At 41.9% G+C, this 14,503-nt stretch overlaps 1 protein-coding gene across 1 annotated transcript in view; it reads right to left on the bottom strand.

Annotated features, from left to right (window-relative positions):
- Window positions 1-14,503, bottom strand: part of LOC122540010 (unconventional myosin-Id) — a 533,316-nt gene that overhangs the window by 39,758 nt on the left and 479,055 nt on the right. The window lies entirely within an intron of this gene.

Here is a 14,503-nt window from a genome sequence, read left to right as displayed (position 1 = left end):
ATCTTGGCTGAAATCAGCTAATTTTGCACACATCCAAAATCAACCTTGGGATCTTGTGATCCACTGAACTGGGAAAATTAGAGTTAATCCTGAAACATGTTTGCATTTTAGGCAAGAAACACTGCTGACGTCTGTGTTAATTTAGTTCTGTTGAAGAAATACACCTCAGAACGATGTGTTCCAGCACCATAGGAAAATGTGGATGTTGCCCAGGTTGCTTAAATGCATCACCACAGTGATCAGCCAACTACTGGTTCTGTGAAAGAAGAACCATTACTAAATCACCTGACAAATTTCAACTATTGAAGTAATCGTCAAAGTGCCAAAATGCAGCACAAGAGCAAAACACTGCATATGCAACAAGTTCAAATTTAAAAACAGAAAATTCTGTAAATACATAGCAGGTCTGTGGAAAAAAACCAGAATTAATGGACCCAATTTTCATTGCTGAGGTGGGTAGCTCGATACAGGAAGTTTCCTTTTGGTGCACCACCTTGGGTAAAAGTGCTCTTATTGGCATGACCACAGAGGGTGGGGGCACAGGGGTCGTGGATGGTGAATTTAGACTAGGTGCAGGATTGTCACAGAGTTCAAAGTAACCACAGGAGTTACTGGGTGTTGACGTGAGATGTTTAAAAGCTCTACCTTTTATTTAGAGCTTGGCCTCATGTTGACCTTACCCTTCACACTCTTAGATTTGTCTATGAGAGGGACCTGTAGAAATGCATCAAGAATATGGCCTTGAACAAGCTCCTTTACACCTGATTTTCCCTTCGTTTAAGAAAAGTAGCACAAACACATTACATCCTTTTGTCACAAGGTCTTGTTGCTCCCAAATTTTCCTGCTAAATCAGCTTGACTCTCCTTAGAGACAACAACTCACCCACAATGTTACGTGATTAAGTCGTGGATTGGAATCTACTTGGGGGTCAGGATAAAAGGCACCTCGAGGGGAAAGCAGAAGAGCATACCGTGCTCATCTCCATCTGCACAAACGCTAAACAAAACAATGACTGTTTCGAAGTGAAGGCCCTGTCTGTCCTTTGAGGTGAAATAATTATTGCCTAGTGCTGGGCATCAGGGTGTAGTAGTAATGTCAATGGACTAGTAATTCAGAGGTATAGACTCTGGTCAGCATGGTTTGAAACCCACCACAGCAGCTTCAAGAATTTCAAGTACTGTGAGCATTTTGGTGCCCTGATATAAGGATTTATGTCATTTCATTGGAGGCTGCTCAGTGAAAGACCATCATGATGATCCTATGACCAAAGGCTAAACAGATTGGGACTGTTTAGACAAATAAGATGTGATCTCATTTAAACATAGAGGATTCTTTACGGATTTGACAAGGTAAAGGCTGAGAGGATGTTTCCGCTAATGGGGACCAGAGGGCATAGTCTCAGAATGAAAAGGCGCCAATTTAAAACTGAGTTTTTTTTTAATACATTCATGGTATGAAGGAATCACTGGCTGGCCACATTTATTGCCCATTCCTAGTTGCCCTTGAGAAGGTGATGGTGAGTTGCCTTCTTGAGACACTGCAGTTCATGTGCTGTAAGTTGACCCATAATGCTGTTAGAGAAGAAATTCCAGGATTTTGACCCAGCGACAGTGAAGGGAAAGCAATATATTTCCAAACAAGAATGAGGAGTGGCTTGGTCCTTCTAGATTGAAGTTGTCGTGGGTTTGGAAGCTACCATCTAATGATTTTTGGTGAATTTCTGCAGTGCATCTTGTAGATAACATACATGTGAGCATCAGCAATGGAAGGAGTGGATGCTTGTGTGTGAAGTGCCAGTCAAACAAAGCTTTGTCCTGGATGGTGTCAAACTTCTTGAGCATTGTTGGAGCTGCACCCATCCAGGCAAGTGGGGAGTATTCCATCACATTCCTGACTTGTCCCTTATAGATGATGGACAGACTTTGGGAAGTCAGGAGGTGAGTTACACACTGCAGTATTCCTACCCTCTGACTTGCTCTTCCACCCACTGTACTTACTTGGTGAGTCCAGTCGAGTTTACGGTCAATGGCAACCCCAGGATGTTGATAGTGGGGGGATTCAGTGATGGTAACACCATTGAATTTTAAGTGGTTAGTTTATCTCTTATTAGAGATTATCATTACGAGGCAATTGTGTAGCACAAATACTACTTGGCACTTGAGATGGCAAGGAATTTCTTTTCTAAGGGGATTGAGAGAATTTGGAACACGAGGAATGTTAGGTCATCCATGAATGGCAGAACAGGATTAAGGAGCCAGATTAAATGGCCTAATCCTGCTCCTATTTTGAACGGTCTTTATACTTTTTGATGAGTGCAAATAGTTCCCAAAGTCTGACCAACATTTTTCAGCTATCAAACACCAAAAAAAATTAACTTGGCTATTCTTTTAACTTTTCTGTTGGCATCAGATAATTGGCTGCTGCATTTTTCTACTGAGCAACACTGATTGCACTTGGAAATAACTCATGGCCTTGAAATGTTCCACACACCCAGAGTAGTGGAGGTGCTGCTATATACATTCACGTTCTTTCTCACTATGTCAGATGCATTAGAAGAAATCTGGTTGTATTTACTTGAACTTGGTGCAAAAATACCTCAAGATTCCTCTGAAATTTCTCTTTTAATATAGACACAATCAATGTTCCGTATTTTCTGGAAAGGAAGTTAATCTAATCTAATATTATGACTCGGATAGAAAAAGAAGTTAAGTTTATTTAACGTGTGGAGATATACATATTCCCTTATATTAATCTCACTTATGTCAACAAATACAAAATGCAAGTGATTTTTGAATGGCATTGCAGAGATGGTGGCTTTGGGGCAATATCACCAGATTACTGATCTAGAGGCCCAAATTAATGCTGTGAGGATGTGCATTCAATTCCACTGTGGTAACTAATAGAATTTGAATTCAGTTCATACACCTGGAATATAAAGCTGGTTTCACGATGACAACTATGAAACTATCAATTGTCGTAAAATCCCATCTGGTCCACCAATGCCCTTCAGGGAAGGAAATCTGCCATCCTCACCCAGTCTGGCCTACATGAGGCTCCAGATCCACAACAATGCATTTGACTTTTAACTACCCCCTGAAATAACCAAGCAAGCCATTCAGTGAAAGGGCAATTTGGGCAATAAATATTGGCTTTGCCATATCCTATGAGAAAATAAGAACAAAAAGGTTTGCCAACATAAAACGTGAAGTCAGAGATTATGCTTAAACAGATCATAGAAGATGTGCTGGGTTCTACTCCATTCAGGAGAAAGTGAGGACTGCAGATGCTGGAGATCAGAGTTGAGAGTGTGGAGCTGGAAAAGCACAGCCGGTCAGACAGCATCCGAGGGGCAGGAGAATCGACGTTTCAGGCATAAGCTTGTCATAGGAAGGGTGAGAGAGGTCGACATTTAGGGCAGGAGTCTTTTGTGGATATACCCATTTCAAACAGGTATGCTATTTTGGAAAATGTAGGGGGTGATGGATTCTCAGGGGAATGTAGCACGAACAGCCAAGTTTCTGGTATTGAGACTGGCTCTAATGCAATGAGGGGTACATTGGCTTCCAAGAGATCAATTGTGTAGGGGATTCTGTAGTCAGAGGTACAGACAGACGTTTCTGTGGCCAGCAGAGAAAAAGCAGAATGGTGTGTTGTTTCCCTGGTGCCAGGATCAAGGAAGTCTCGGAGAGGGTGCAGAATGTTCTCACGGGGAAGAGGGGCCAGCAGGAGGTCATTGTCCACATTGGAACCAACGACAATGGAAGGGAAAAGGTTGAGACTCTGAAGGAAGATTACAGAGAGTTAGGCAGAAATTTAAAAAGGAGGTCCTCAAGGGTAGTAATATCTGGATTACTCAAGTGCTACGAGCTAGTGAGGGCAGGAATAGGAGGATAGAGCATGGCTGAGGAGCTGGTGTATGGGGGAAGGATTCACATTTTTGGATCATTGGAATCTCTTTTGGGGTAGAAGTGATCTGTACAAGGAGGACAGATTACACCTAAATTGGAAGGGGACTAATATACTAGCAGGGAAATTTGCTAGAACTGCTTGGGAGGAATTAAACTAGCAAGGTGGGGGGGTGGGACCCAGGGAGATAGTGAGGAAAGAGATCAGTCTGAGACGGGTACAGCTGAGAACAGAAGTGAGTCAAACAGTCAGGGCAGGCAGGGACAAGGTAGGACTAATAAATTAAACTGCATTTATTTCAATGCAAAGGGCCTAACTGGGAAGGCAGATGAACTCAGGGCATGGTTAGGAACATGGGACTGGGATATCATAGCAATTACGGAAACATGGCTCAGGGATGGGCAGGACTGGCAGCTTAATGTTCCAGGACATAAATGCTACAGGAAGGATAGAAAGGGAGGCAAGAGAGAAGGAGGAGTGGCATTTTTGATAAGGGATAGCATTACAGCTGTGCTAAGGGAGGATATTCCTGGAAATACATCCAGGGAAGTTATTTGGGTGGACCTGAGAAATAAGAAAGGGATGATCACCTTATTGGGATTGTATTATACACCCCCCCCAATAGTCAGAGGGAAATTGAGAAACAAACTTGTAAGCAGATCTCAGCTATCTGTAAGAATAATAGGTTAGTTATGGTAGGGGATTTTAACTTTCCAAACATCGACTGGGACTGCCATAGTGTTAAAGGTTTAGATGGAGAGGAATTTCTTAAGTGTGTACAAGACAATTTTCTCATTCAGTATGTGGATGTACCTACGAGGGAAGGTGCAAAACTTGACCTACTCTTGGGAAATAAGGCAGGGCAGGTGACTGAGATGTCAGTGGGGGAGCACTTTGGGGCCAGTGACCATAATTCTATTCGTTTTAAAATAGTGATGGAAAAGGATAGACCAGATCTAAAAGTTGAAGTTCTAAATTGGAGAAAGGCCAATTTTGACAGTATTAGGCAAGAACTTTTGAAAGCTGATTGGAGGCAGATGTTCGCAGGTAAAGGGTTGGCTAGAAAATGGGACGCCTTCAGAAATGAGATAACAAGAATCCAGAGAAAGTATAGGGTGAAAGGGAAGGCTGGTAACTATAGGGAGTGCTGGATGACTAAAGAAATTGAGGGTTTGGTTAAGAAAAAGAAGGAAGCATATATCAGGTACAGTCAGGATAGATCGAGTGAATCCTTAGAAGAGTATAAAGAAAGTAGGAGTATACTTAAGAGGGAAATCAGGAGGGCAAAACGGGGACATGAGATAGCTTTGGCAAATAGAATTAAGGAGAATCCAAAGGGGTTTTACAAATATATTAAGGACAAAAGGGTAACTAGGGAGAAAATAGGGCTCCTCAAAGATCAGCAAGGTGGCCTTTGTGTGGAGCCACAGAAAATGGGGGAGATACTAAATGAATATTTTGCATCAGTATTTACTGTGGAAAAGGATATGGAAGATATAGACTGTAGGGAAATAGATGGTGACATCTTGCAAAATGTCCAGATTACAGAGGAGGAAGTGCTGGATGTCTTGAAACGGTTAAAGGTGGATAAATCCCCAGGACCTGATCAGGTGTACCCGAGAACTCTGTGGGAAGCTAGAGAAGTGATTGCTGGGCCTCTTGCTGAGATATTTGTATCATCGATAGTCACGGGTGAGGTGCCGGAAGACTGGAGGTTGGCAAACATGGTGCCACTGTTTAAGAAGGGTGGTAAGGACAAGCCAGGGAACTATAGACCGGTAAGCCTGACCTCGGCGGTGGGCAAGTTGTTGGAGGGAATCCTGAGGGACAGGATGTACATGTATTTGGAAAGTCAAGGACTGATTCGGGATAGTCAACATGGCTTTGTGCGTGGGAAATCATGTCTCACAAACTTGTTTGAGTTTTTTGATGAAGTAACAAAGAAGATTGATGAGGGCAGAGCAGTAGATGTGATCTATATGGACTTCAGTAAGGCGTTCGACAAGGTTCCCCATGGGAGACTGATTAGCAAGGTTAGATCTCATGGAATACAGGGAGAACTAGCCATTTGGATACAGAACTGGCTCAATGGTAGAAGACAGAGGGTGGTGGTGGAGGGTTGTTTTTCAGACTGGAGGCCTGTGACCAGTGGAGTGCCACAAAGATCGGTGCTGGTCCCTCTACTTTTTGTCATTTACATAAATTATTTGGATGCGAGCACAAGAGGTACAGTTAGTAAGTTTGCAGATGACACCAAAATTGGAGGTGTAGTGGACAGCGAAGAGGGTTACCTCAGATTAAAACAGGATCTTGACCAGATGGGCCAATGGGCTGAGAAGTGGCAGATGGAGTTTAATTCAGATAAATGCGAGGTGCTGCATTTTGGGAAAGCAAATCTTAGCAAGACTTATACACTTAATAGGTCCTAGGGAGTGTTGCTGAACAAAGAGACCTTGGAGTGCAGGTTCATAGCTCCTTGAAAGTGGAATCGCAGGTAGATAGGATAGTGAAGAAGGCGTTTGGTATGCTTTCCTTTATTGGTCAGAGTATTGAGTACAGGAGTTTGGAGGTCATGTTGCGGCTGTACAGGACATTGGTTAGGCCACTGTTGGAATATTGCATGCAATTCTGGGCTCCTTCATATCAGAAAGATGTTGTGAAACTCTAATGGTTCAGAAAAGATTTACAAGGATGTTTCCAGGGTTGGAGGATCTGAGCTACAGGGAGAGGCTGAACAGGCTGGGGCTATTTTCCCTGTAGCGTCGGAGGCTGAGGGGTGATCTTATAGAGGTTTACAAAATTATGAGGGGCATGGATAGGATAAATTGGCAAAGTCTTTTCCCTGGGGTCGGGGAGTCCAGAAACTAGAGGGCATAGGTTTAGGGTGAGAGGGAAAAGATATAAAAGAGACCTAAGGGGCAACTTTTTCACGCAGAGGATGGCACGTGTATGGAATGAACTGCCAGAGGATGTGGTGGAGGCCGGTACAATTGCAACATTTAAGAGGCATTTGGATGGGTATATGAAAAGGAAGGGTTTGGAGGGATATGGGACGGATGCTGGCAGGTGGGACTAGATTGGGTTGGGATATCTGGTCGGCATGGACGGGTTGGACCGAAGGTCTGTTTCCATGCTGTACATCTCTATGACTCTATCAACCCTTCATCAAGCCATCTGACACAAATACGAGTAGATGTCCAGTGAGACCAGGATCAGCTCAGTGTTAACTTACTGTTTCATCTCGAGGACTCTGGGCTCACTCCTAGGCCCAGTCTAATAAAATGGGAGCCCTTCCCCACCAGCTCCCACCTCAATACATATGTTAGGTCCTATGAAATGAGTTCGGATAGTTTCAACGATGTTTTGGGTATTTCCTACAGCACACACAACTGCACTAACCTGATGTCAACAGGCACTAAATTGACATTTTCTTTTTGAGAGACCAGAACCACAAAATGGGAAATATTACAGATTTGGAGTTTGAGGGAGGAGTGGTTCTGCTTGTTTAAAGTAGAATAAATGTCACTGTGGAGCTATTTATGTTCCTGATCTGGGATTATTAAGTCAGCATTGGAAATTCAGAAGAAAACCATGTGCTTTTCCAGCACTACACTCTCGCCTTCTACTCCATTCGGCAAACAGAACTATATTGGAATATGCTGTGCTTCTTTCGCAGAAAGCATCTATCTAGTATTTAGCCACTAGTGGGCGGCACGGTGGCACAGTGGCTAGCACTGCTGCCTCATAGCGCCAGAGACCCGGGTTCAATTCCCGCCTCAGGCGACTCTCTGTGTGGAGTTTGCACATTCTCCCCGTGTCTGCGTGGGTTTCCTCTGGGTGCTCTGGTTTCCTCCCACAATCCAAAAATGTGCAGGTTAGGTGAATTGAACATGCTAAATTGTCCGTAGTGTTAGGTGAAGTGGTAAATGTAGGGGAATGGGTCTGGGTGGTTGCTCTTCGGCGGGTCGGTGTGGACTTGTTGGGCCGAAGGGCCTGTTTCCACACTGTAAGTAATCTAATCTAATCTAGTCTAAATGGTATTAAAACATTATTCAATAAATCACTGACCTCATTGCTATTGTCCACAGTGCAAACATCGTGGCAATAAAAGATGCTTCATACAATTTTTATTTTATATTAATTTTCTTTGTGGATTTTGCAAAAGCAACATGATTTCTTCTGAATTTTCAGTGCTGACAATAATAATCCCAGACCAGGAACATAAACAGCTCCAGAGTGACATTTATTCTGCTTTTAACAAGAAAACCACTCCTCCCTCAACCTCCAAATCTGTAATATTTCCCATTTTGTGGTTTTGGTCTCTCAAAAAGAAAATGTCAATTTAGTGCCTGTTGACATCAAATTAGTGCAGTTTTGTGTGCTGTAGGAAGTACCAAAACATTAGGAAGTACATTTAAACTACCCCAAACTCATAGGGCCTAACATATGTATTGAGGTGGGTGCTGCTGGGGAAGAGCTTCCATTTTATTAGACTGGGTTAGGAGTGAGCCCAGAGTCCTCGAGATGAAACAGCAACTTAACGCTGTTGAGCTGATCCTGGTTTCACTGGACATCTAGGTCAGATGCAATTGAATAATGATCAATACAATGAGGAATTTAAAACCAAGCTGGCAATCTCCAAATCTTGGAGGAAGTAAGGAAACACCCAATACCTGCCCAGTACAAGCTAGGAATGAAATTTAAAAGCTTCCCGCGTCCGTTTAACTCTGCATTAACAATAGGTTTTTGCAATAGCTCTTTGTAGTAAAGCTGCATTTCATATGCAGCCATCTTGGTGAAATACTCTTCCCCTGCCTTGCTGTACTTAACAACTTAGTTTGAGCAGACATTACAGATTCAAAACCATAAATTAGTTGAGTTTCATGGTCTGTGTGTTTAAAACAATGAACTTATTGGAAATTACTAATCAGAGCTAAACTGAAGCTCTGACTACTCTGATATATAACACAACCACTGTGTGGAACATCAGGAAGTGTTTGAGAAATCTTGGTTGGATACAAATTTTGGCATGTGATTTGGGCACCTCTGGCAAATTTACTGCCCATCGTCAAATGCCTGAGAAGTGATTGGCCATTTCAGAAGGTAGTTCAGAGTCAACCACTGGTACTGAAACAAGCCAATATTAAGGTGGATGACCAAAAGCCTGGTTGAGGAGCCAGATTTTAAAAAGCAGCTTAAAGAATGAAAGAGACACAGAGAGACAAAGATTTGGAGAAAGAAGTTCAGAGTTTAGGGTCCAGACAGGTGACGGCATGGTCACTAATTCTGGAGCAATTAAAACCAAGGATAATCAAGAGGTCTGAATTTGAAGAGCTCAGCTATCACAGACAATCAGGAGTTTGATGGAAGTTCCACAGAGAAAGTTCAAGGGTTATCCTTTGTTTTTAAGGAGAGAGGGGATGATGGCAGATTTAAAGGAGGGAAGGATAATACCTGAAGGGAGTGACAGCTGTTAATAATAATAGAGAAGAGGACCTGGAAGAAAAGTTCAGTGGCCAACAGTTTAATATCAGAAACAGGTGGGACTCATGGACTAGATGAATTTAGCCTCAGATAGCGGTCGGGGAGATCGATAGAAGTTAGCAATTGGAGAATGGAGTTTTCTGGGGTAAGGGGGTCCAATGATTTCTGACCTCCCAATGTTTAATTTGAGGAAATTTCTACTCGACCAATGATAGGATGCAGAAATAGAAAGTGAGACAAGATGAGTTCAAAGTCGGCATGAGGAGAGATCAGAGAGAACCTACAGAAAGATGGGACACTAAAAGAAATTGGAGGTAATCTAGTTAAAAGGGCAGTGACAGTGATTGCTGATTGGATTGCCTTAATGTTAGTAACAACGAAGTCCATGAGCTCCTCATACTTCTTGCGGGAGATGACGGTAGAGGGATTTAAGATGACAATTTTCAACATAGTAAATAAGCCAGGGAGCAATGTTTGCATGTGAGCAGGACCAAATAACATTTTAAAAGTGTGGTGTTTGGAAATCTGAAATTAAAATATAACATTCTGAAAATGATCAGCAGGTTTAGGATCTGCTGAGCTAACAATGTGAGTGGAATGATAAATTGGACAGTGCTCCCCAAGACTGATTCGGGTTCACTCAACCTGTTACAAACTGCGTGTGTAAATGGAAGGCAAGAGTAGCACTGTGGAGAAAGTGAGGTCTGCAGATGCTGGAGATCAGAGCTGAAAATGTGTTGCTGGAAAAGCGCAGCAGGTCAGGCAGCATCCAGGGAACAGGAGAATCGACGTTTCGGGCAATAAGCCCTTCTTCTGCCCGAAACGTCGATTCTCCTGTTCCCTGGATGCTGCCTGACTTGCTGCGCTTTTCCAGCAACACATTTTCAAGAGTAGCACTGTGATTGTCGGTTTTGCTACCTTTAGCTGAATGACACTTGGTATCCAGCTTCATTTGAAAATTTATTATGGCATCTGAGAGAGGAGATTCATTTTTACTGGTTCCTTTGATTTACCTCAAAATTGCCCTGAAGTTCAGTGCAAAGTGTTACAATGTTAGTCCTTGGATGAAATAATTTTGGTCAATTTTAATCTGCCTTCAAGTCAGCCACACATTAGACAATACTGTTATGGACTAGGCCAGACCACTCAAAACATTCTTAAGCAGGCAGCCCAGACCATAACTTTGTTATTTGGTTTGGTAAGTGTACAGTGAAAATTACTCAGAGTAAGTTAGCTAGGTTGACTACCAGGTTTTAAAACAGACAAAAATGTTTTTACTAAATTACGGAATGAAACATAAAGAACAGAATATAAAATACCCACAGAACTCAGTCTATCCAAACTAGACTTAATTATGCTATTCCAAAAATACACAACAGTCCCAATAAACAAACCCCCTTAAGCACAAAGTAAAAATGAAAGAGAGGCCTACAGGTCAAAGTTAGAAAGGCAGAAGGAGAGAGAGTTTAACTCCTACTGCACAACTGACTCAAATAAGACATCAGCTTTTAGGTCTGACTACTCCCGTTTTATTATACAGGTCATTTCTAAAACATAAAAACTTTGGCCTGAAGTCTCAACTGTTTACGTATAAACAAAAAGGCTTCTCAGTAAACCCTTTCATCTCTGTACCAAACCAGACATTTCAGAGCCCAGGCTGTTTTACGACCCCTCTGAAAAAATCAAAGACACAGTATCCTTGAGAAGCAACAGCTTTTAGAAAAAAGGACCAGCTTTATGACAATACTATCCTGATTCAATTAGTTTGGATGCACGAGGTAGCACTGGAAAGGCAAATCATGTACTGATGCAGCAGGAAGCCCGCTTCTGGAATGGCTGCTGCTGACACCAATGTAGAAGTGAAGTAGAAAATGTTCCATTCCTCGTGCTGTTATCCTTCCCTCTGATGCTCAGAACAGAAGTGGAGAAAAGAACAGCAGGATGACAAGCACTCGTCTTCACTGAATCGTGAAGTTGAAAATTGTTTTTTCCTATATTTTGTTTGATTTATTTTAAACAATATCATTGTGTTCCTATCGTCGATGCTGATTGATCAGCCTCCTGGTTGCATTACAAAAGGATTTGAAGGCCATTTTAGAATCCTTTGGGTTTACTTTCACTACGGCTCCCTGGTGACAGGAGGCTGTGTGCACACTGAGAAATCAGCACATTCAACCTGTTAATTCAATACCAGCACAGTAAATAACAGCAGAAAGGGATAAACACCATCATGCTATGTTATGGAACATTATCTGTCACAATTGGTGCTTTGAAATGACCAAAGCATATTTGGTAACCATGGTAACAGAATTATTAACCTTTCCATTTGCCTCAATTACAGTGTTAGTCAATTGGAGGTACACTGGTGTGTTTCAAAGAGCAAAGGGAAATGCTTGCTATGATTGATGTACAGCTTTGCGTTAAACGAACCATTCAAGTCCCGGGCTTAATAAGACTATTTCAGCTCAGTGACAGTTCATCTGATCCATTATGTCGTAACCCTTCTAATGATTGCATTGTTTTTCATTCAAATGCATAATTAAACTAGTCTAGAGAGTCCATATCTCATCTATTAAAATCAGAAAATAAGGCAAAAACTGCATTTGGGAATACATAAGTATAAAAAAGCCCAGCTTTTTGATAAGTTTAAAAAATGAGGTTCTTCAGCCAAATTGTCGAAGTATGATTATTGTAACTATAAATACAATTTTTGAACACAGGGCTATGCTCAAAGCCTTTTCATCCTCCACATACTACAGCCTGAACAACATAAGGCATCCAGTACAGACTGTAACTATAGACAGAAATACATTGCACGATACCCTCAGGGTAGTGTCCTCAGTTCGACCTAAAATAGGTTTGGATGACCTCACGTTTACAAAGAGTAGAACATGGGAGACCAGCTGTAGTGCATTGGAATAGTCAAAGCGAGAGGTAATGAAGGCATGGTGATTGAAACATGTGATCTTAAGACAGTTCTTCATCAACCATGAAAAGGCTCACATCTGGTTCACAGCAAAGAGTTTGACAATCATCCAATAAATTGCTCTGGAGCAGTTGCACAGATGTTATTTAACTGAAACTAAATACACCATGGCCAGAAATACTGCAGAGGGCAAATCACCTCATAGCTGCCCAAACCCTGTCCAACATTGATCGAAAAGGTACAAGTCAGGAATGTGATGGAATACTCCCTGGATGGGTGCAGCTCCAACAACACAAGAAGCTTGACACCATCCAGATCAAAGCAGCCCACTTGATTGACACAACATCCACAAACACCCACTCCCTGTACCACCAACATCTGTAGCTGCAGAAATTCCGTAGATAGCACCTTCCAAACCCACAACTACTTCCATAGAGAAGGATAAGGACAGCAGATATAAGGGAACACAATTACCTGCATACTGCCCTCCAAGCCACTCACCATTCCTTCACTGCTGCTGGGACAATTCTGGAATTCCCTCCACAGCTGTATTATAGATCTACAACAAGGCAAGGCAGCAGCTCACCATTGCCTTCTCAAGAGCTACTAAGGATGAGGAATAAATATTGCTCAGCCAGCAACACCCATGTCCCATGAGTGAATAAAAGAAGCCATATTCCTAAGAATTTTGGCAGGGGCTTTATTTCTTGAAGCTCATGGAATGTGCTGTGAGAATGAGTCGAGAGTTTATTATCCCCTCAGATACCATTCCCCCACAAACTCAACCATTTTAAATGCTGATCTCTCCCTCTCTACTTCTGCCTGCACTGAGCAAGCACCCTTAATGACCCCATCTTCTCTGATGCCAGGTAATGTTGCCAGTAGATCCCACCTATAGCCTTCTACTTTTGTCTTTCCCTTATATAGCTGGACAGTCGTAAATCTGATCAGCTGCTGGAAAAGTGAAATAAAAATGTCAATGAGGTCCTACCATTAGGATCGGCTTCTGTGTTCCTAGACTTTTAGGGTTTTCTGGCTGGAAACAGCTCCTCCCTGCAATTATCTAGGATTATTGAATTCACAATCCTATCTGGGGACTATTCCAAATGCTGATTCCTCTTTGACTGATTGATTCTTGAATGTCAGTGGTGACCCAGCATAGAACACTCATATCTGAAGCAGAAGGTAGAATTCCAAGTCCTCTTCCAGACATTTGAGCAAATGATGCCCACTAATATTTGAATATACGTTTATTGCACGGTGGGTAGAATCGATTTTAGTTGTAGAGTTAAACCTAGACTTCCTCTCTTCTTTTGGGTAGAAGAAAGTGATGTCATGAAAATGCAATGAGGGAATTCTCCCAGTGCCCAGGCCAACAGTTATTCCTCAAACAACAACGCCAAGCTCATATTTGCTGGTGCATATTGTGTTATGTTTGTGGAAACTTACTGTGCACAAATTGGCTGCTGTGAATAATAAAAGTAGACTCCATTTAAAAAAAAACTTCCTTAGTTGGGAAGCACTTTGGTTTATTCTAAAGTCAGGAAAGGCCTTAAATAAATATGAACTGTTTCTTTGCTCAGACCGGGATCTTGTAACTGTAAAGTGTAATTTAACAGTAAGTCCAAGACTCTTGCCCACAAAGTTCAGCTGACAGGATGCACAGTCATTCAGTCTGAAAGCTGGTTACATTTATTTCTAACCTGTTCGCAGCTCAGATGTTGCTGTGAAAGTTTTTACTCTGATAGTTTTACAATTAAAGTCATTGTTCAGAGTCCATTTGCAAACTGATGTCTTGTTAAAATGCATTTCAAATTAAATGAACTGCATTACACCTGCTTCCAGTATTCACATGGACTGCCACTGCACTGAAAAAAAACACATCTATGGCAATCTACATTTTGTTCATAGACATCTGGGAGGCTTTTTTTTTAATTACACTGAGAAAAGATACACTTTGTCAAAAATTAACACCTTGCACACATCAGAACATTTCACGAGATTACCAATTCAAAGGGAAATCAACATTTATACTGTTCGAGAAGAGAATGCGAATTGATTGGCAAGTGGCAGATTGGTAGAGGCATTGTCCAGGGGAATGCAATAATTAAATGATGATTGACAGTTAACTGCTAGGCTTAAAAATTTTTTTTAAACAAGGCAAGTTAGTCTGGGCATTGCTGTAA

Source organism: Chiloscyllium plagiosum, unplaced genomic scaffold, assembly GCF_037043375.1.
Source record: "Chiloscyllium plagiosum isolate Xiang-an unplaced genomic scaffold, Cpla_swu_hap1 HiC_scaffold_32, whole genome shotgun sequence".
Classification (NCBI taxonomy): Eukaryota; Metazoa; Chordata; class Chondrichthyes; order Orectolobiformes; family Hemiscylliidae; genus Chiloscyllium; species Chiloscyllium plagiosum.
Note: the sequence above shows the minus strand (reverse complement) of the source record. Positions and strands in the feature narration are given on the sequence as shown.